At 39.0% G+C, this 23,812-nt stretch overlaps 1 protein-coding gene across 4 annotated transcripts in view; it reads left to right on the top strand.

The window, feature by feature from the left end:
- Positions 1–1,804: 1,804 nt before the first annotated feature.
- shisal1b (shisa like 1b) overlaps positions 1,805–23,812 on the top strand; it is a gene marked incomplete at its 3' end in the record, with an annotated part of 116,795 nt that continues 94,787 nt past the window's right edge. For all 4 annotated transcript variants that reach the window (XM_082539781.1, XM_082539777.1, XM_082539780.1 and 1 more), the window contains exons 1-3: positions 1,805–2,031; positions 7,746–7,784; positions 9,466–9,655. The remainder of the gene's footprint in view (positions 2,032–7,745; positions 7,785–9,465; positions 9,656–23,812) is intronic.

Here is a 23,812-nt window from a genome sequence, read left to right as displayed (position 1 = left end):
TCCTTGACAGCGTCTGGAAATGTGGGAATAAAAAGAGTAAGCTGCACTTTGTGAAAAAAGCTGGATAAGCCCGCTTGGTGCATACACAGAGTGGATTTGACTGGAAATCTTTCATTTTCTCAAACCAAAACAGCGTTTCTTAAAATACTACAAGCTGCTCTACATGGTGCAAGACAGATTAGATCATGACTTGAATGTGACAGCGATTTTTTTCCTCCTCTTTTATGAGCCTTGTGATTGGTGGTTCAGGAGGAAAATAGCTCTCAGCTTGTTGAAGGCTATGGGCTTTCCACTGAGCCCCTTTTGGATGCCATGTTTTTTATGTGGGCTGCCGAGCAGCCTGTGCTGAACGGTGGAAACAGCTAAGCCATCTGGTACACTCTATTTTCATCAGTCTGCCTACCAGCGGGGGAGAGCCACAGCCCAAAGGGACTTTCAGCTACTCTCACAGACTCCTATTTGTTCAACAGGTCAAGTTTAAGCCTTGCAGCGAGGGACCACCAAGCCAGATCTCATTTTATTACACAGTCCAGGTGATTATAAAACCCACACGTTGCTTGACTGGGCAGAGCTGGTGATAAAAGGGACTATACTAATACCAAAAAAAGCAATCAGGTGCCTCAGAGAATTAGAAGAGATTATTACTGTCACAGTTGTTAAGTGACCATAGCCCGGCGTGTCCTCAAATTCATTTAAAGCCAGGTTAAAAGGATCATCTTGTGAATTGAACTTTGTTCGTCTAATGTATTTCTTGGGATGAGAAAAGACAAATTTGAGCTTTGCAGGTGAGGATGAAACAGAGGCTGGCAGGATTCATTTGAGATTACTTGGCACAAACATGGTGTAATCCCCTTATCTGCGTACTTACCTGTCCCTGACAGTGATCCAAGCCTACCTCTATGAGCCTCATTGGCCTGACATTCTGGCAGTAGAAAAAATCCCTGTCTAATGTGTCAGCCCAGGCAGCTTTAACACCTGGCACGCCAGTGCTTATCTGCTGAGCACCCAAAAGCACCTGCATTATCCTACTGAAGCTTCACAACAAGTGAAAAAGGCCTCTAATATCCACACAGTGAAATTACTGCATCAGACACACAGCGTGCAAAGTACGCGCCATTATGAGGGGCTAATAACCTGATGAAAAATACACATACAGCATGAGATACACCTCATGATTTTCAGCACCCTGTCTTCCGGTGGTCGACACTGAGAGGGTTTCAAAACTGATGAAACAAAGAATAGTGTTGCTTCTTCAACTCATACTCAAGGGAGCTTCATTAAAACTCTGCACTTAAGCTTTTGAGCTATACTGATGATCAAATATGCCCAAGAATTAAGTCTTTATCCCCAAACCTGTGCTTTGTAGAGTGAATTTTGTGCATTAGTTTTGTCACGTAAATGGACTTAAAGTATTAAAACTGAAAAGTACTCAATGCAGTGCATCCCTTGTGAGTGTTAGTATCACATATTATATAATTTGATCATTGTTACTCATGCATTAATTTAAAAGAAGGATTTAAACCAGCGGCAGGTTGAGTTGGTACTTATTTTGAACTCTAACACTGCTAACAACAGTGCAGTTTACGTATTTAGAACTTTCTCAGGGATATAAATATTCAAAGCCCCATGCTTCCAGAGATGACAGTCTAAAATAGTCTCTGGATCAGTGGAAAATTAATGGCCCTTCTGCAAATATGGAATTTGTTTAAAGCAATATGAAAGGAAATCCATTACACACTCACATATCTTTACTTAAAAAAAACCCACAAGGGTGGTGATGGCGATGGGGAGGTGTTTAATCAATTTCCGGTCTGGTCATTTTTCATTCCTTCCACTTAGTTTTACCGAGGATCACCAGGGAGTGCATCGTTTCAACTGGAATTGGAAAAAGGAAATTAGGAAATTACTTTACCTTGAGTGCCCGACTTAGTTTTTATTTATTTATATATAACACTATAATGACTGCCAAATTTGTTCCCTCCTCCCATTTTAAATTTAATTTTTCGGCAGACGACGAGCAGGAGGATGCAGGTGAGAAACACCAGTTTCAGTGTGTTTCAGGGTGGGCCTTGAGCTTTGTTGAGCTTTGTTTAGCATCTATGTCTGCAGACTTCATTCACTTTCACTAGTTGTTTTGCTCGTTCATCCCCTCGTGATAATGTTAAACGTATTTGGACGGTAATAAATAACCGTGTGATGATCAGGTGGCGTCAGTCAGGCCAACACAAACTGAAATCTGCGGTCTACATGCGATTTCAACTAACCAGTAGTTAATAGACATAGCATCTGAAGCCTACAGTATTTTACATGTATTTTGGAATTAGGAGATACACGCAGGCCTTCCTGTGTATTTAATTATTTATTATTATTTATTCGTATTATTTTTTCAGTAATGTAGGCCTTCGCTGAAACCTAAGCAGGCGTATTCGTGCCTATACTGACATCTGGTGGTGTTTTATAATAACGTTGTTGAACCCACTGGACGTTTGAAGCGTTGACTATCGAAGGAAGCTGCCAACCGTGGTAAAATGTTAATTTAAAAAACAATAAAAAAACAGCTATTTGGTGTGTTATTTGCGTGTAAGCATTTTCTGGGCAGCGTGAAGCTCTAAATGAAGGACAGGGCGGGGCTGAAACGACAGTGGAGGATTGAATGTCCCATGATGCACTGCGGCTTGGTAACAATTTCTAAATAATTTTAAACAACCAATGGTGCATACTTCGGCAAACATCGGCGGTGGACAAGTGAACGATTGTGATTGTGATCAAGGGACCGTAAAATTATCAAAACAAAAACATGAACGATAGCACCATAACTAAGGATCGCATGCAGCGAAATGGCCCCTCTGCTTGTGCTGAGTGGAGGTTAGCTTTGCGCAGTGGCAGTATCGTAGCCTATGAGGTTTATCCGAGGCGCGATTATTGCTAGTTGAAAACTTTACCCAATACCCCGCCTTGACGACTTGAAATATAGTCGGCAATGGCAATTTTTGACGGTCTCTACGGAGACTTCTTTTATTGTACAACTTAAATGTTCTGAAGTTTAAAGAAAATTAGTTAGTTATATTAAGTAGTGATGGGCAGATGAAGCACTGAAGCTTTTCATCCAATTGGTTCACCCCAACGCGAAGCTTCATGAAGCTTCATTTGTTCTAGCAGGACACCTACTGGACGTAAAAATAATAGCTGGCATGAATTTGAAGAGTGTGGCATTTTGCACACAGCCTGTAAATGTCAGCAACAAAAGGAGTGTGTAAAACATGTATATTGTAGTGATGGCAGTATACTGTGTATATTTATAGTGGCAGTATGGGAAATGATTATTTGGAAATGCTTGAAATGGAAATGATCATTTACTGTGAGGTGAGGTGTGGTTGGGGTGTGGACAGTAGTTGTGCTTTTGTAACGTTGAGGTATGGACAGCTACACACTGAGGCTTTGAGCCTCAGTCCTGCCTGTTCACATTTTATTCTGTAAAAACTAAATTTTCACTGCTTTTATGAACTTTTTAGTGGGGAGAACATAGCTAGGATTTAATGATTTAACAAATCTTTTGAATCCTTTGTCCTCCACAATGCTAAATAGCTGGGAGTCCTCAATCACCATGCTGACCAGGTCTTCATCTATTTGAGATTGTTCTCCTGAGGAAAGACAATAAAGATAAAGCACAAATATAAATATCACACACGTAACTTATAACAGTTGTATAATATTGTTATATCATTTAGTAACATTACTGCATGCTATATTATCATTGCATTTGATGGCTCACCTGGTCTTGCTCCACAATCGGTGTCCCCCTTATTCTCATGCAAAGCTCTGTAGTGCCTAAGCATGGATGAGGTGTTGTTGTTGTCATATCCCAGCTCCCTGGCACATAGCAAACACTTCACCTTGTACAAAAGTCAAGACAGCTCAACATAAATTGTATTGCACCATCAGTATCATGAAAATACATCTTCTGTAGAAATTTACATACCTTGTTGGGAGGAATAAGATCAAAATGTTCCCACACAGGGGAGGACATCCTCCTCTTCTTAGCTGGCTCCATTCTCTCCTCACTCTCATAAACCTCCAAACGGTCTCCAAACTCTCACTAACCGCAACTCTCCATCAAACACCCACATTTAGAATGAAGTCTGAGGGGTTTATATCGCTGTCATATCTCGCGGCAAAGTTCGAACCACTTCATGAACCAGTCACGTGGTACAGCCGGGCAGCGAGGCTTCGGACGTCATCATTTTCAGCTCCTCCCATAAATGAAGCAAGCCTCGATACGCGCTTCGCGGAAACGCCCCCTCCATTACTCGACACACGCTCCGAAGCTTCGATACAGAACGTCCCATCACTAATATTAAGTGTTTATAATCTTTAACTAGCTCATGTTGAAAGGTTAGCGAGCTATACTGTTGGTTTATTGTGATGATTTTGAGAACTGCTCAGTTCCCGAGCCCACATTGATAGACGTACCGTAGACTACGTCATTTCCTTTTTTAAATCCATAGCGCTTAATTATCATATATATATCCGCTGCGCTTAAAAGTAAATTCTCTTAATTCATCTTTTTTTTTAACATTTATATTTATATTTGACTTTATTCACACTGATAAGCCCCCTGGGTATTTAACCGCAGTTACATTCAACACTACCTTGCCAGCCCCGCCAGTTCATTGTTTAGGATAAGGGGAACGCTTCGGTGTGTTTTGCATCAGTATAATCCCAGCTTTCTCGTGTTTGTGTGTTTGTGTTCATTTGCGTGAGTTCGTGGTAAATGATATCGGCTACATTTCTACAGTTTTAGTCTTTTGAATTATAAACCACACCCACTCCTACAACCATGATAGAGACATGTAGGGCCCAGAGAGACTACCCTGTCGGCGGACTAGTTCTTCAGCTTTGCGCAGTGGCAGTATCGTAGCCTATGAGGTTTATCCGAGGCGCGATTATTGCTAGTTGAAAACTTTACCCAATACCCCGCCTTGACGACTTGAAATATAGTCGGCAATGGCAATTTTTGACGGTCTCTAAGGAGACTAGTTTTCTTGTTAAAAATGAATTCTAATCAAACACATTCACTACTGTTTTCTTACTATAAATGTGTGGAATACTTCGAGAAGCTAGCTGGTAGTTAAAAGTATGAAAATGGTTTTATTGTGGGCTACGGTGTTCGCGTTTAATAACGAAGAGTATGATGCCTTATTTATTCATATTTTGTTGAGCAAATGTGTGAATCGCAGTTTTAATTCGTACTTAATATCTTATGTTCTGTGTGTTGTATAAGTTTGCATCATTGGCTATCCTCTCAGTTTTTGAAATGGCACGGTTAAAACTTTCTGGCTGAATACAGGAGCCCTAAAGTGACGCACCGGGGCACGTCACTTCCGGTTACAAGTTATTTCCAGTACTTGTATTTATAATTTTTGTTGTTGCTATTTAGTTACTCAGGCGGGTTGCCCGTGATTTTACACGCATCGATAACAAGCCATCACGTGCATTCACACGTGATGATGTTGTTTTGGATTACAATGAGCGCTTTTTGTGTTTTGTTCATGATCAAAACATTGTCATTTGCAAGGATTTTTATGTATATTTTTTATTTTGGATATTCTGTGCAACTAATATTGCTTATAGCTATATATACGTTTAATTACAGCTCTATAAATCGTGCATGTTAAAGCTACGCCCACGGTTAAAACCCTAACAGAAAGGTGTAGGGCCCAGAGAGACTACCCTGTCGGCGAAGTAGCTCCTCAGCTTTGCGCAGTGGCAGTATTGTAGCCTATGAGGTTTATCCGAGGCGCGATTATTGCTAGTTGAAAACTTTACCCAATACCCCGCCTTGACGACTTGAAATATAGTCGGCAATGGCAATTTTTGACGGTCTCTAAGGAGATTTATCTTCTGTTTAAAGTGAGATCTTGCTAGTTAGAAAGAGTTACATGAGGTCAGTGTAATTTTTTGAGTTGTATCATTAGCGTCTATATTGTAGTTTCCAGACTATGTTGCCATCTACGTTAGGGTACTATAAAGAAAGGACAGTGTGTTATTCTCACCCTTGCCTTCATATATTACTGAAGTCATAAAAGAGAAAATATTGCACTGTAAGGTTGTATAACCAGAGCTTGAAACAAACTTTTTTTTTCTTAACTCAATTTTACTTTTAAAATACATTAAAAAAAGTTAATTGGCTTGTAAAATACAATCAGAGCTTGAAAGCTAAAGATACATTTTTAAGGTCAGTTTTATTTTAAAAATATAGCCACTTATATTACCTTACTTAATCACCCGTGTGTACAATGCAGTGAAGCTACCAGACCAGCAGGGGTCACTATATAGTTATGCTGAACTGGAGGATGACAAAAGCCTAAAGCAGAACTTGTATTTGTTTGTATGTTTAAAGTCTTTAAACGAAAGGTCATCTATTTTTTAGCAGAAAAATGAAGAATTTATACATGTGCTTTAAAAAAAAAAAGTTTTTCAAATTTGATGGTGATTGCCGTATCATGGTCCCTTGTGCTCGGTAGTTGCTTGTAATTGAGATTCTTTTTCTCAAGTGAAAGTGACATTTGCGTAATCATGTTTCAGCACCCTGTAGAGACTTGTGATTGCAGTGATCTCTGATTAGAAGAAGGGTGGGTTTTAGTCAATCACAGGGGTGGAGGTTTTAATCAAGGCGGTGTTCTCGTTTGGCAGATGAGCTCCAAGCCACTCGTCAAGCCTGTAAACATTATTACACCCTTGTTGTCACGTGAAAGCACTTCCCTCTTTCCCCCTTTCATACTGTAAGTACATGAAACTGTGATACATTCATTTTTCTAACACTGCTAAATCAACGCAACATTGGCTGAGATTTATAACTTGTGTCAGCAGCTTTGGTAATACGTAAAAAAAAATTGCTTTAAGATGTTCGCAAATACATTTTCACTCACAGTACTGCAGTTAAATTATCAGCAATATTAAAAACAATGAAATGCATTGACTCATTTTGATTTGTGTCTGAGCAATCATAAGATTAGCCCGCATTTTATTTCTGTATCTTTAATTAATCAGATCTGTTGTAATGTGATTTACGTAATCTTGCTGCTTGTAGCGTCTCCATTTCTGTTAACCAGAGGGTGAAAAAAAAGAACGCTTTCAGATAAGTAATACATTTGGTTTTGTTCATCAAAGGTGACACTCTGGCTTTGAAGAGTGAGTCGTATTTCCATTAATGACCCAAGTCGGCTTTTGCATTTAATCTGCATTCAGTGTGACCCATGAATAGTTTGCTTTTACTGTCTGTTGTACACATCCACCGAGCATTGATCAGCCGGTGCCATACTCAATATTCCTCGTGACCTGGTTATGGCCCTGTGTTTTCTAACTCTTATTCTCTCAGTGGAATAATGTCCGATAATATTTTATTATTTTTATTTTTGTCATTTATTGTAATCTCTCAAACTCTGACCTTTCCGATTTCATATAACAGCTCTGTATGTGTCAGAAATGAAATGGAAGACTTTGGGTGTTTTTCATGTTAGCGACAGCTGCAGACATGCCGAACATAAACAAATAAATTGCACAGCATCACAAGGACTAGTTCCTAGGTAACCATGTGACAGTACCGACAATTGCTATGGAAACCAGCGTATCCCCACTCTCGGTGTCTTTCTCTCCATCACCCCACCTCCAATGTATCTCTCGGGTCTTTCAGGAAATGTGTGAGAATCTTTTTTGTATCCCTGTGAATTGCTTTTACTTTCCAGGTTGGACAATGGCGTAGACTCGGCATCACATCACAGAAGGTAATTTCCCCTCATAGAGATGTAGCATAAATTCAGGTACGCTTAAATACCACAGACTGTTTACAAGGAGGGGGAAAAACATGTTTCATAATAAATTGAGTTGACAAAGCTTCCTAAAATATCAGACCTACTTTTCTATATTACCGTGCAATTAACTGCTCTGCTTTCATGTCTTTCTTTTAACTTATATGATACTGTAATTTGCACAAAGCACACTGCAAATGAAGACATTTGTCAAGATCAGAGTAAACAAAAACTTGTTTTAATCATTTTCCTTAGATCTTTTGTTCAGCGGGCAATTTGCAATCTGCTTTGCATGAGGTCTTTTGTTTTGATCCTGTTTATCACAAATCCAGTTACAACTCCGTGCTCCAAATGGAAAATCAAGCTTCTCTTCAAAGACAGAGACATCACAGCCTATTCTATGTTTAAAAAAAAAAGCAGGTGCAAATCTAATAGAGATGCTTTGATTTGTGGCCAATTATGGACATCCTTGTTGCTTCACCTTTTTGTAAGGGCCCTTTTTCCTCGAAGCTACGTCCGCTATTCTTGGAAGAGAACCAGTAATGTAGCGATCGCACGAGTGAGCAGAAACCTCAAAAGTTATCAAGTTATTCAACACACCCAATTAAACTTGTTACAATCCTCCAATGCCATTTCCCTCTTAATCGCTGCGTGGCGTACAAGGGGTTGCCCCCAATTAGTTGCCTCATGTGACACCCTGACTCGGAAGACGGCTATTGTGATTGTATTTCAGCCTCAATTACGTTGAAAATTGTTCAGGCAGAGGTGAACGGTCTCCTCGGGTCTTTTATCTGCCTTTCTTTGTCCGTCTTCTTTCGTTTGATTGTGACAGGGTGTCGAAGGGTAGTCCATCGTGTTTGGAACTGAACGAGTCTAGCTGTAACAATCGTATCCGTGTTTTGTAATCACGCCATTCTAAAGAGATAAAGAAGCTATTTTTAACAACTGTATTTTTAAAATGTTTTAAATACGGCTGGATTTTCTTTCATCAAAATAGGTGTAGCATGATGTTAATGTTCCATGAATTTAATTTACAAATGTCTGAAATATAGTTTTGGGGATGCAAATGTGCAGAAATTTTACTTAAACTCATTCAAAATGATTTTTGTATCTGACTGCCAGTGAACTTTGAGGTCATTTTAGTTATATGAGGAGTAAATGGTTATAAAAAGTCATTTAATAGCAGATAATTTGAGGTTACAGTCTTAATGGTTTTCCATCTTAGTTTTATAGCATAGCCAGTACATAATGAAACATATTCGGTAGCATTAAACTGACGATTAGTCCTTTTAGCGAGGATGAAGGTAATAATTATGGTTGTTACACTGTAGAAACATCATGATTTCAAAGGTGAACTGCATATTTTCTTCTCAGTCAGTGCACATAAATAAGAAATGCGCTTGAAACGTAAGAACATTTACCTCTTGTGGTGATGTTTGTCAAAGTTAAAGTTAACAGAAGTTTGTTAATGCGAGGAAGAAGGAACACGTGAGGAAAAAAAATTGTGCAGCGTTAAAACTGAATTACTGTGCTGTTTTCACGATTCTTGTCCCAGAGTTTTGAGTTTTGAGTTTTGGCATTTGTCTCTTGTTTGTTTTTAGATGCTCTCTTTATTCTTATTTTAGCTCATTGTTTCCCACCTTACCATGGTGGATAGGTTTGTGTGTCCCGTAGATCTTCAAATGGAAATTGATCCTGGGTGAGGAGCCAGACGAAGAGTGATCCACGAAGTGGTTGCTGTCTGTCATGGTGGTAATCCCTAAACTGGATGGTGGACTGAAGAGAGAAGAGCTGAAGGAGCCCCATCAAGCTCTGTTAACTCGTGGGACTCAAGAGGCAACTGACAGGTACAAGCAGGTTGAGTGGTGTGCAGCTCTGGCAGTAGCTGAAGCAAAGATTCAGGTGTGGGAGCAGTTAGGTGAGGTCATGTAACAAGACTTTTGGTTTGCCTGGAAGCAGTTCTGGCAAACCGTAAGTAACAAAGAAGGGAGAGTGGTGTTTTAGCCACACAGTGTATATTGCATGTGGAGTGCTGATGACTTTGACCGAGGATATAGTCAGTTGAAGAACGAATGTTTTGAGTACCTCCTCAATCCCACTGTCATGCCTTCCAAAGGGAGGAAATAGAGTCTAGGGACAGCTCTGTCTGATGACTCACCCATCACTGGGGTGAGGGCGCATGGGGCGGATGAGATCCGCTCTGAGTTCCTTAGGGTTCTCGATGTTGCGGGGCTACCTTGGTTGACAGTTCTCTGCAATGTTGCATGGAGATTTAGATACCTGCTACTCTTCCACATTGAATTATGATGGTTTGGGCATCTCACTAAGATACCTCCTGAAGACTTCCTGGATGAGGTGTTCTGGGCATGTCCCACTGGGAGGAGGCCCTGCGGCAGACCAAGGACAATCTAGAGAGATTGCGTCTCTTGGCTGGCCTGGGTATGCCTCAGTGTTACCCTGGATGAGCTGGAGGATGTGGCTGAGGAGAGGGAGGTCAGGGCTTTTCTTTTTAGGCTGTCCTTCATGACCTGGACCTGGAAATAAACACAAAATAAATGGACAGATGAATAGATGGATCGTTTATTGTTAGGATTTGATTATCATGTATCCCTATTTTAAGCAAGACACCTGTGTCTTTCCCCCTTTGAGTTCATTATGTCTAATCAAAGTTTGTTTAGCAAAAATGGGCAGATAGATGTGCTTATATATATATTATATACATATGTAAACATTACATATAATGAGCAGCAGTTATTACAATGATACCACTATTTAATACTGTTGATTTTATGATATGGTTTCTACAATACAAGCTTAACAGCAGAACAAAAATCAAAAATACTTTAGTGCAACAGGATATATTAATTGTGCTGTCAAACAAACCCCACAGTTGCCCCGGCTTGGACAGTCTCGGTTGTTGGACAGTCTCGGTTGTTGACCAGCGTCCGGCAGCCTCGCCTCTGTCAGTGTGCCCCAGGGTGGCTGTGGCTATAATGTAGCTTGCCATCACCAGTGTGTGAATGTGTGTGTGATGGGTGGATGACTGGTTGTGTAAAGCCCTTTGGGGTCCTTAGGGACTAAAAAAGCGCTATACAAATACAGGCCATTTACCATTTAATTACTTACACAATCTCAAGACAATTCCCTCAGTGCATAATAACATCCATCCATCCATTCGCTTCCGCTTATCCTTTTCAGGGTCGCGGGGGGGCGCTGGAGCCTATCCCAGCTGTCATAGGGCGAGAGGCAGGGTACACCCTGGACAGGTCGCCAGTCTGTCGCAGGGCTAACACACAAGGACAGACAACCATTCACACTCACATTCACACCTAGTGGCAATTTGGATTATCCAATTAACCTATCCCCACAAGTCTTGCATGTCTTTGGACGGTGGGAGGAAGCCGGAGTACCCAGAGAGAACCCACGCAAACACGGGGAGAACATGCAAACTCCACACAGAAAGACCCCGGCCTGATGGTGGAATTGAACTCAGGACCTTCTTGCTGTGCGGCAACAGTGCTAACCACCGTGCCACCGTGCTGCCTAATAACATTGTACTGGAAATTAACAGTATGTGTATGAAAAGTATGAAAGAATTGATGTAACAAGCTAGTAAGAAAGGTAAAGCTAAAGAATTTATCCAACTTCATGGAAGTGCATCATGGCTCAGTTAAATATACAGTCCAACTCACGAGTTAGCTTAGTGAGATCCAAATTTACATAATATCTACAAATGAAAACAGAAATGATCAGCAATAATATTACACAGGTTGAACGAAAACCAAACCATTTAAAATTTGTCTAACATAATTTAATTGTCGACGTTTCTATTTTAGAAACTCGTCACGGTCCAGTTCTCAGATGCCATGTCTTTAATTCTTCTCCTGTGTAAAACTGGTTCAACCCTTCTAATTTTCACAGCAGACTGAATGTGTGAATATTCACACAGTGGAACTGCAATGTAACCAGGATGTCCGTAACAGAACGTTTCAGTTTCTTGTTGTGCTATGAGGCTTCTTCTGTGTAGCCAGAATATCATTGGCAGATAGTTTCTAAATTTATGCTGTATAGGAATTGTTATTGAAGTCAGTGTATAGTATCATCATGTTTGCACGTTCATATAAACACGTAAGTGTAGCGGTTGTCAAAAAAGGAAACCATAGCTGCTTCAGACTATTAGGTGCCGAGGCCTTGTAGCCTAGAGTAGCCTGCGGCTCTCAGAAATAACTTATCAAAAGGTACCAGTCTCCTGTGTTTCCCCAGGATCCAGGTGCTTTTAATTGGATTTCTTTGACAAGATTATTGCCTGCTCTCAGGCCAAACTTGGATAGTGTGTATTTTAACAAGCGTCCCTATATAGCCCTTTAATCATGAGCAAACTTCACAAAGAACTTTCACTTGATTAAAAATTACAGTGTGACCAAGTGTTGACCCTACACCCACCTTTTCCAGTGTTGCAATTTGATGTAATCCTCTGTTTAGCCTAGTGTGACTTCAATAAGTTTTACACTATTAATCATATACATGTATATCTTTATTTAATACCACAACATGGAAGAAATTAGAGATGTGCCACTGCTGAATATTTCCAGAGTCAATTTGTAGAACTAGCTTTACAAGGGGATGAACTGAAATCCCCAACGTATAGTCTGTTATAAAAGCATTTTATTCCCATGAACCCAGCCCCCCAAGGTATTCTGACCTTCTTAAATGAAACAGAATTTAAGAAGAGCGTGTACTGAAGCCAGCGAGTTATACCAGCCAGCCATATAATCCCTTAGAAAAAGGCTCTTTTAAAATCCTATTATAATGGGAGAGTAGGTCCAAACCTGGTCAAAGCAATTAGTCAGAGGAAATGAGCAACATTAAATGTCTAAATGGGTACAAAAAATGATAAAGACAAAGAATAGGATCTTATCATGCCAATTTGAATGTTTTATTGTTTTAAGTTTTAATTAATAGAGCTAAGCTACTTGGTGCTTTCACGAGGACCTTTATTATATAAGTTATTGTTCATAATTGCAAGATAGTTAATATCCAAAATTATTGTGATTTTACTTTCAACATGTGTGGCTTAATGGAAAAATGTCACCTGAAATGAATGCGTTTGAATTATTGGAAGGTAAGTCAGCGCAGCAGCAGAGGCCCAGTTTCAGTGATTCAGTAAAAGCTCATTTAGAAAGATTTACGCCAGTTTACTGCAGTGAAATCCAGTCAGTTGTAGTTAATTTAACCCGTTTGAATAGCCAGGAAAAAAAATAAATATCAAGAAATGTAAAATATAAATACAAAATTTAAAAATCAATAAAAATGGTCAACCCATGGGATATGATCTTTATCCACTGTTGTAGTGCTGTCTCTGATAGTATTCTTTCATGTTACTGCTGAGAGGCTTTTCAGCAGAGTGAGAGCAAAGTATGAAGTAAGATATAAGCTACTTTTCTCGAGGCTCAGCTGGGAAATTTTAACAAGGTGCAGGACTTTGAAGTTGGGACATCAGGTGGGAATTTATTAAGAGACAACTTCTATATCCACTGTGTCACGCTCTGCATGCTGTGTCTCATCTGTCTTTGTCTTACCACTTGTTATATAGCCAGCTAAAAATGGGTTCTGGTGTTGCTTGCACTATTATAGTGCCATATGTGTTTTTGGAACTCCACATGCTAAAATCTGAGTAGTAGCAAGAGTGAAAACTTCATAACTGAGAATAAGTTTCACTCAAGTCAGAGCTGTTGAAGCAAGTGGAAGTTACATTAATGTGTTGGGAATATTTGTGTTGGCCGATCAGTCAGTCTGCCACTTTGGTCTAGACAGAAAAACTTGGGTTGGTGTAACATGTTGGAAGACATTCATGCTCCCCAGAAGTTGAACCACTTGACTTTGATCAAAACCCCTTGGTGATATTTATAGTTGTGAGTATTCTGTTTGGGAACTATAGGATGAAGAAACATACTGATGTCTGCAAACACACCAAAATACGGAAAGCTTATTGAAACGAGCCAACCTAATTTAACTTGCAAAGCAAGGAAAGATGTTTGAAAGAATTGTTGTCCTTGCCAAATATTGGGTCGCTATTGTTGCCACTGCTGAGCCCACGGAGACTGTTTTAGACGGCTGGGTCGTTAAAAAACAATTGGTGCCTTAGCCAGGGATGCACTTGCTTTATTTTACAAGAAACAGATACAAACATAGCTATTCAATGTAAATTTTGTCATTTTGTTTATTATGCTTTTTCATTTTGAGCTCAAAATATGTGCACTATTACAGCATAAATATGCAAGACACTGGGGTTATTATTTATTAAAGATATGATTAAAAGTTGTTTTTCTGTTATGTTTTTCTCTTTAATGCTACGATTTCCCCCTTCTATGTCATTTAGATGGATATACATTTCTATGAATATACATTTTTATACTGGGAAAGATTGAAATCACTCTATAATTATTAAAGAAAAAAGTTTCAGTTATTTCTAATGGAAATATATAAACACTGTTATCACGCAAACAAACCAAAATACACTTAGCAAACAGGTTATGAACAAAGGCTAGAAGAGTATTTAGAAGTTTTTCCAGGATTTAAATCCAGGATGGAATTTGTGTAAAAGATCTTGATGCCCCGTCTTATCTTAAGGACCACATGGTATCATATTACCCTAATAGAGCACTTCACTCTCAGATTTCAGGCTTACTTGTGGTTCCTAGGATTTTTAAAAGTAGAATGGGAGACAGAGCCTTCATCTTCCAGGCCTCTCTTCTGTGGAACCAGCTTGGATTCTGCAGACAGACCCCCTGTCTACTTTTAATATTAGGCTTAAAAGTGTCCTTTTTGACAAAAGGAAAGTTTTGAGCTGGATCAGGTGACCCTGAATCGTCTCTTAGTTACATTGCAGTAGGTCTAGGCTGCTCGGGACTTCCTCATGAGTGTTGTTTCTTCATTCACCTTTTTCACTCTCTATGTCTTTATACACCACTCTGCACTCGATCGTTACTTATTATTAACCTCTGTCTCGCTTCCTCCCCTAATCCCCAACCAGTTAGATAGCCTGTGGTAGGACTTGACTTAAGCGGTCAAAGAAGTGCAGGAGACTGATGCTGTCCAGTGTAGCAACCGATTTATTCACCATTTTGTGACCCAAACAATATTTACAAAGAAACAAATAAGAAACCCAACTCCAAATTAACTCTGTTCAAATAAACATAACTGAACTTAAATCAACGGAAATTAAGGTCAAACTGCACACAGCTACACTGACCTGAACCTTTCTCTTCAAACACCTGAGTTCTTCTGCTTAAATAGTCCACTGAACCAAACAATTTCTCCTCTGGACTATTCCATTCAGCAGGTAGGTAAGATGAACATGGTTATATTCAAACCTCTGCTGCCACTCTTTACTAGCAACACAAACTCTATGGTGTAATCAATACATAGTACAACAATAAATCTATTTCTCCATAAACACTCTAAAATCAACTTTATTAAATTACAAGAATTCTTCCCCTTCTGCTCTTGGTCTCATCCTGTGACCTCAGATGAACCCAGAAGGTATAAAGCAGGAAGTAAAACTACATTTCCTCCTTTTGTTTCTGGAAGTCAGGTAGGTAAGGTAAGTTCTAAACAATACAAATTAACAGTTGAAATAAATAACATGTTAACTTAACAAACTTGTAGGAATTGATTTAAACCAACATGTTATATTATATAATCTGTAAAAGTGCAAAACATAAACAAACCAGAGATAGTAGATGTTTGCCTATTGTAGACTACATATGAAATATGGTTAAATCAAAACAAGAATGTTAACTAAGAATATGGACAAATGGTCTTCTCACCGACTTTGTCACATAGCCCCATGCTGGTTCTGCCAGAGGTTTCTTCCTGTTAAAAGCGAGTTTTTCCTTCCCACTGTCGCTAATTGCTTGCTCATAGGGGGTTTTCTGATTGTACAATATAAGTGCCTTGAGGTGACCGTTGTTCTAATTTGGCACCATATAAATAATATGTAATTGTAAATTGCATTTAATTTTTGCAGTGAGAATAATCAAACAGGAGCAAACAGAATACAGTCTTTAATATTCATATAGGCAGGATTTAGCCATTATTTTTAAAAGACAGATATTAGTATAACTAGCACTGCACTTGATACATAATTTTTCTTCTCAGTAAATTTAATTTCTGTTATTCTTGGCACTTAACTCACTATAATATTGAAACAGCATGCATAATTCATATTGTAGTAAAATGTTTAATATAGCACGGCAAGTACGCTCCCCACTGATGTTGTAGCGGTTGCCCCCATGAAACATAACAGTCATTAGAGCCACTGGAATTGCAATTCATCTCTCCGTCCGCACAAATCAAATTTAGAGGTCAGAATCAATTATGCTCCTTTATTGGCAGTTAAATGAGTCTCCTTAGGGTCCAGCTGGTTTTGAGAAAGTAGTCATACTTTTTTTTATACCCAGATTGTGTGATGCACTGGCAGACAGAAGCCTTTCGCTCAGAAATACAGAGGAGTGTTTTTTCTTTATTTTTTGTCTTTTTTTAAGCGCCCCATCAGCTTTGTCACATTTAATTATCTGCACTCTGAGATGATTGACTAGAGCAATAACATAAAGGCTTCCTTGTCTGAATAGGATACTCTAAATTACTGTGGCAAAGAGTGGTGATTGCGCCAAGCAAAATGTGTGCAGTAGAAATCACTTTGCTAGATGTGACAAAGACAAGTTCAGGCAGGACCGCTGTTGTGAAAAGAAGATTGATATTTCCATGTGGAGTAATTTTGGCATGTTTTTCTCCCAGTAGATTTAATCTATATTTTATATTTATGAATATATAATTTATTTACTGCTAAAGAGACAGACAGTGAAAGTGGACTATATCCTTGTTTATCAACATAAACCTCATTGTTGCAGCAAGGGGCAGCGCAAATGTGATCCCCTTAAAGTGATTTTGAGTTTTAGTGTCCTTTTCTCTGAGTTATCGATTCTATTACTAGTTAGTTAATATAAACTAACATGTAGGTATTTTACAAACAGCTAACCAACCAACCAACCACATGACGTCATGTGGTTGGTTGGCACCTGACTACCTAGCTAATTTCCTCTGTCTGTATAACCCTCAGAGAGCACTAGGATCATCGGGCCAACTGCTCTTAGTGCAACCTAGGTCTCTGCTGAAGACCAGAGGAGGCCGTGCCTTTGCCATTGCCGCACCCAGTTTATGGAATACTCTTCCTCTTCATATTCGCGCATCAGATTCCATTCAGTCTTTTAAATCACGTCTAAAAACGTATTTGTTTAACCTGGCATTCAAGGCTAATTAGGGTAAAATACATTTGGCTTTGCATTTAGATTATGTAATTATTTTATATTTTATTTATTTTATTTATATCTGTAATTTATATTTTATGTATTTTATATATATATTTTTAATCTGTATCATGATTTATTGAAAAGCACTTTGGTGTGCTATATAAATAAATTTTGATTTTTTTTTGATTGATACTGATAGAAGGTGGCACTGCACATGTTCTCAAAACTTACATTTTAAGCACTTTTTTTCATAAATCCAGCTTCAGCTTCATGTCAGTTTTTGAGAACAGGACTTCATGATGTAAATTAATGTTTATGTCTGTCGTGTTTCATTTCCTTTTAAAGGCTTTTGGTGCACAGCACAGAGTATGTAGTAAATATGAGGGTATATGCAAGTGACAGGGTATACATTAAAATATGTTGTCTGTAGATTTTTGGGGGGGGTTCAGGTGTAATACCACTTAAAGGGTCAAATGTGTAGAGCAGTTGCTTACCTGAAACCTGTGTGTAACAGCTGACCTATATGATGGCAGAACAAGAAAAGGAAGGCTTACTTACTGTGAGATGTTGACCCACATACATATTAATGCACATACTTGTTTTGACTGTTTTTCTCTTGGATGCTATGTGAGGCTGCCTTTGTGCAGCATAGAGGCTTCACTGTGTAAAAACTTGAAACAATACAAACTCACGGGCTAGCTGTTAAAAAAAAAAAAACCTTGGCTGCCAGTAATAGCATGTAATAACCTCTCATGCTTCACATTCAGTTCTGTTACGTTTTGCTCTTTCTTCAAAATACTGGTATTATTGAGGACTCACTGAGGAGTTATAGGAGACAGCCAAAGCTTTGGCACTGCGCTCGCAGCTTTCAGCTGTCCATCTGTGCCAGTTACGCACTCATTCTGATAATATCGCCTCCTGGCATTCCAAATTGATTAATGCTGCTAGCAAACACTATCACAGCCACATCGTTAAATTTAGCACAATTTCCAGTTAATTGTGTGCTGCAGACCTTAGCAAATTAAGTTTGTGCGTTAATTTAAATACTCTCCTAAAATTTGCACCCTCAAAGGGAAAGGTCCTACAAATATATATGCATTAAGGCTAGCCACAAAACCACTTTTGTCCATGCCTTTCAGTTGTAAAAGTGGCATCGTGCCTCTTTAGTAAGGCAGTAGCTTTTTAGCATAAAAAAAATGGTTAATGAATGTGGCTCCAGGTCTCACACGCTATACAAAACTTGATCGACCAGTTACACAATATGTAAGATGACCTGCTAAACAAAATGAAATGTGTTTTACAGAGAATATAATTGGGACTCATTTTGAACAGTTCAGTAACTGGTCCTGTCTTCAAATGGAAACTTGTTTTTGCGCCCATAAAATTAGCTGAGAATAACATTCCACTGAATGCCTCCAACAGGTTTGCCATTTAACTCAGCCAACTGACTCAGCATGTCATGATCTTTTGTAAGTAAAAGAGTCATTGTTATTTGCGGCAACTTGAACTGTGGGGGTTGGAGACAAGTCAATGAAACTACTCGTTTTTGACATTTGCTGTACAAAGCTCTTCTGTGTCAATACCAGTAAGTCAAGCGCTGTCATAAAGAGGAAATGTTGACTTATGAGGAATGTCAATGAACCAGCAGGACCCCAAACTTCTACCTGTTTCCTGTGTGAGCAGTGAATATTTCCCAAAGAGCAGGCTGATCTTTGTTTCCCGTTAGGTCACAAATACCCACGCAGAAACCCGGGAGCTTTGGAGCGTCAGTGCATGGTCAACATCCATGACAAATCTCCTGTCAGATGGGTTCTCATTCCACCCACTAAACATGGAAGGGAAAACATTATCTTCGAGGCAAGATCTAGCTTTTTAAGAAGCAAACGTCAGTATAGACTCCAAAGCCAGACAGAAAACAAGAGAAAAAAGGGTCTAGACTATTTTGCCCCAATGAGAAATTATTAGAAACCTTAATAAGATTGCCACTAAGATTATTTTGATTAAGACAATGTCTTTGTTTACCAGTGTCTTTATATTAAAAATTATTATATCATGAAAAGAAATATTGTCTACCAGACGGTAATGAGCATAACAAACACTTCTGAAAGCTTGTGTAACAAATGCTAGCGATGAGTAAAACTAATGTGGATCAAATGAAACCCATGCAGTTGGTAATAGTATGACCAGTAATAGATGCAAACTGTGAATCAACAACACCATCTGGCCATAATTCTGCTTGTATTGTATATTACTGATGTGTTTTGAGGAAATCTTGTTGAACAAAACAACCTTAATGTAATCATTTTCAACACTAATGTCACTCAACATTTCCAGAATGAGTTCAGTAACATTTTTACCTTGGGTTTGTGAGTCGATCTTAAAAACTGTTGCGAGTACATGCTGGTGTTGCTTTTAAAAGAAAGGAAAGTATGCATTCATGTCAAAGTACAACCTTACTTCTTCCATAGGAATTAAGAGGCTAAGTCATCAAGAGCAGGCACGACCATTCCTATAAAAGCAGAAGCTTTAGTAGTTTACTGTTCTGGAGCATTCAGGTGTGTGTGTGTGTTAAAACAATGTTGCTAGCTCCCCAGGAGTGGGCATCCCAGCAGATTCACCATGCGGTGCTCAGAAAAAGTGCCACAAACTACATCTCAGACTCTACAGGCCTCCGCATGTTAAATGTTAAAGCTCACGACAGTACAGACACCATTATAGCTCATTAAGCTGGTGACCCATATCCCAAAGGCTACCACAGGGGTCCTCGGTTTGAGTCTGCCCCAGACCATGTCCTGTATGTCATCCCCCCCTGCTGTCTCAGTACTTTCCTATTTACTCTGTCCTGTCAAATAAAGGCTTAGAATACCAGAAATAAATTTTAAATATTCTCTTTAAAAAGAGCATAGCAGTTCGGCTTCAGTTTGCAAAGTTGCATCTGAACAAACTGCAGGACCTCTGGAACAATGTCCTTGGGTCGGATGACATCGAAGTGGTAATGTTTGGCTATAATGCACTTGTTTACCATATTTCTCAAAAGCCAAACAAAGCAAATCAGAAAAACCACCTCATACTAACTTTCAAGCATAGGGGTGGAGGGCTGATGATTGAGGTTGTTTTGCAGCTGCAGCACATGGGCACCTATTTTGCAGTCAAACGTGAGATCATAAGACTAATAGCTAAAGCTTGGCCAAACTTAGGTCATGCAATAGGACAATTAACCCACAGGAGCAAAACTACCACAGAGCGGCTGAATAATCAGAGGGTTGCAGTCCAAGCCTTAACCTGAGTGGAATACTGTGGCAGGACCTTAAGAGAGCAGTATGTAAATGAATGCCTGCAAACTTCAATGAAGTAAAGCATCAAAATTCATGATCAAAATTCATTCAGAACTTATCTTTTCACCTATTTTGTCTCCCATTTTTCCTTACGCTATTTCTTCCTTCCTGTCAAGTCTGATTTTGCAATGACCATTAAAAATGTGAGAAGCTGAGGGTCATACAGTGAACGATTACTTCAAATAATTGCTGCCAAAGGTTGTTCTACAAGCTGCTGAATCATGGTGTTCTCTAAGTTTTTCACAGTGTTGTACACAGACCTCGCTTTTTCCTATGACTGTAAAATACAGTGAAGTCAGTTTTGAAATGTGTTATTACTATTACAGATTGACAAAGGTACATATATGTTAATGCAAAGCGTTCAGTATAGAATAAAGTTATTAAGAGAATCTCATTCATTGGGAGAGACAATGTGTCTCCATGCCTGTATCATTTCACCGTTTGTGTGTGTGCAAGGACAGGGGCTAAACAAGCAGAGGACAGAGAGATGGAGTGAATGTAATTGAACATGAGATGATGACAACTGCTTCCATTACTGTCAATGCAGTAAACCTTAACAGTCTGTTAGTAGGTAGGTAAACTAGTGCTGGCCAGAGCAATAGCAGGCTACAATGGCATCTGCTTCAAATGAACAACCAATTAAAGATTACAGAGATGCAGGGAGGGAGAGAAGAGAAGACACCAGAGTAAGGGCTGTCATCAGTGGATGCCCAGAATAAGAAAGTAAGAGCTGACAGGGAAAAGTTGATGAAGGTGAATACTTTACAGCTGTCTCCTTGTTTTAGTTTTTGATCTGGCCTGGAGTTTTTGTAATCTGTGAACTATAACCTCTCTGCTCCACATTGCTAAATAAAAAAACACAAACAAACAAAAAAAGCCCCCACTCCAATCACTACAAGCAAGTTAATATCAAAGAAGCCAAGTTATGAAATCAACACAAAAATAAGCAGAAATGCATTTTTTCCTTGAAAAGGGAGCCTGTAATCCTCTTCTTTCCTTTGCATTCCTAACTCCCTGATCAGCATTAGAGATCTGTAATTACTGCGTTTTGTAGTACATGTACAGTTGTCTCTTAGGTTTAAGCCATAACAAACACCAAAATGTAAACATTATGTTGTAACATGTTACTTCTGAAGGATTTCAAAATAAAAAACACAGAGGTTAGTAAAAACAAATATGTCTGTTAGACTTTTTACAGCTATTGTCAATTTGAAATTAGTTTTAGGGACAAAATGTTTGCAAATGTGCAAATAATGGAACTGCTTTAGTTTTGTGCAGGACTACTTCTGATGAATGCACAACAACAGTTGTGATTTCAATGCACTTTATATTGTAAGGTAAATCCTACAATAATACATACAGAGAAAAAACCAACAATCATAAGACCCCCTATGAGCAAACACTTTGGCAACAGTGGGAAAGAAAAACTCCCTTTTAACAGGAAGAAACCTCCGGCAGAACCAGGCTCAGGGAGGGGCCATCTGCTGCGACTGGTTGGGAAGAGAGAAATAAGACAGGATAAAAGACATGCTGTGGAAGACAGCCAGAGGTTAATAACAAGTATGATTCAATGCAGAGAGGTCCAAGTCAGAGCTTAGAAATGAGGCCTGTGCCAGTGTGACAAAAACTGCAGTTCCTCTAGAGGCCACTTCAGGCCGCCTCAAAAAGCAAGTTAATCCCAGCAGACTCCAACGTTAAATTGCACATTCATTTAAAAGCATATCTATAGCCTAGTACAAAAATCAGTACACCGTTTTAGTCTGATCAAATTGTTGACAACTAGATTGACAGCTTCTTGACTTGTCACAGCAGCATATGTAAAAGGTTAAAGATGGGGTTTATTCAGTGTAAACAAGGTTAACTGACAACTTTATTTGATGTTGCCAAACCACAATGTCCCAGCTCTATGTCACCTGGCATTCCCAAACTTTATTTGAAACAGATGATAATTTGTTTTGTGAGCAAACTCAGACTACGTTAAAATGTCAAACTCAGAATTAGACATAAGCAGGAAAGTAATTAATTGATTTCAGTTTGAACACTCTTTCCAATGGCCTGCTGTGATTGGACTCAGTCAACCTTTTGTGTGAACAGGGCTGAAAGCAAATAGCTTTTGAGGAAATTAGTCAACATCTCATAAATCTTCACTAAAAATTGTGAAAAGGCAATTTAGCCAGTTGAGATCAACTGTCATCTTTATGATATGTTTTTTCTTTCTTTTTGTAAAGGAGCGCTTTAAATATCAGTATTAGTGCAGCCAAGTACTCACTGTACACTGATAAGAAAACAGGACTTTAATATCCGCAGCGAAATGAAACGCAGATTGAGGAGACTGGCTGTTGTGGTGATTGTTTCAGCAGCTCCTGCTTGAAAGCTTCCTCCAAATAGCAACAATTGATAATAGATAGAGTCTGACAAAGTGTAGGAAGTTGCTTCCTCACAATCTGGATTTCAGTCAAACATGGTCCGTGCTGTGACAACTGTGTTAAAGTCACTGGGTGAAATAAATTGCCTCCTCCAGAGACAGATTGCTAACTGTTAAATTTAGAACACATCACCACCCAGTCATCGCCTCCCTGTAGTGCAGCCAAAAAGCATGTCGTAATTTGTGATCACCTTAACTTTCCAGGAGCTGCAAGAGCAATTATCCTTTTTGACTTGAGCTTTTTAGGGAAACTTTATACATTTGTTTTGTACTTGTGGCTTCATTTTGACTGCAACATTTTTTGTTTTTGGGCAGTTTTTTGTTTGCTACCAGGGAATTTGCTGTACCAGTTGTAGGACCTGATGTTTGCTGCAGCTGCAGACGAACAAAACTGCTTCATATTTATAATTTTTTGTCTGTCTTTCCTTCACTGAAAAAATCCAAAAAATTAGACAAGCAATTGGTACATCAACAGCAGATCCAGGATATGTACTGTGTCCACCAAAAAACTGTTTAAACACCATGAAACAGTTTCAACCTATTAACAGCAAAGACCTGGAGGACATCTTAGGTCAACTGAACTCCTCCTCCTGCTGTTTAGATGTCCTGCCAACAAGTTTTTTCAAAAAGGTCTCAAAGACTTTAGAGTCAGACCTGTTACAGATCGTCAACTTTTCTTTATTATCAGGTGTGTTTCCAGAATCACTAAAAGCTGCTGTAATCAAACCTATACTGAAAAAGGACAATCTTGACAAGACACAAATGAACAACTACAGGCCGATCTCAAATCTCCCGTTTTTAAGTAAGATCATTGAAAAAGCAGTTTCTCAACAGCTCAGTTACTTCTTAAAACAGAATAATTGCTACGATGCCTTCCAGTCAGGTTTTAGACAGAACCACAGCACTGAAACCGCTCTGACCAAAGTGTTTAAT

Source organism: Aulonocara stuartgranti (assembly GCF_965226115.1).
Source record: "Aulonocara stuartgranti genome assembly, chromosome: 7".
Taxonomy (NCBI): Eukaryota; Metazoa; Chordata; class Actinopteri; order Cichliformes; family Cichlidae; genus Aulonocara; species Aulonocara stuartgranti.
Note: the sequence above shows the minus strand (reverse complement) of the source record. Positions and strands in the feature narration are given on the sequence as shown.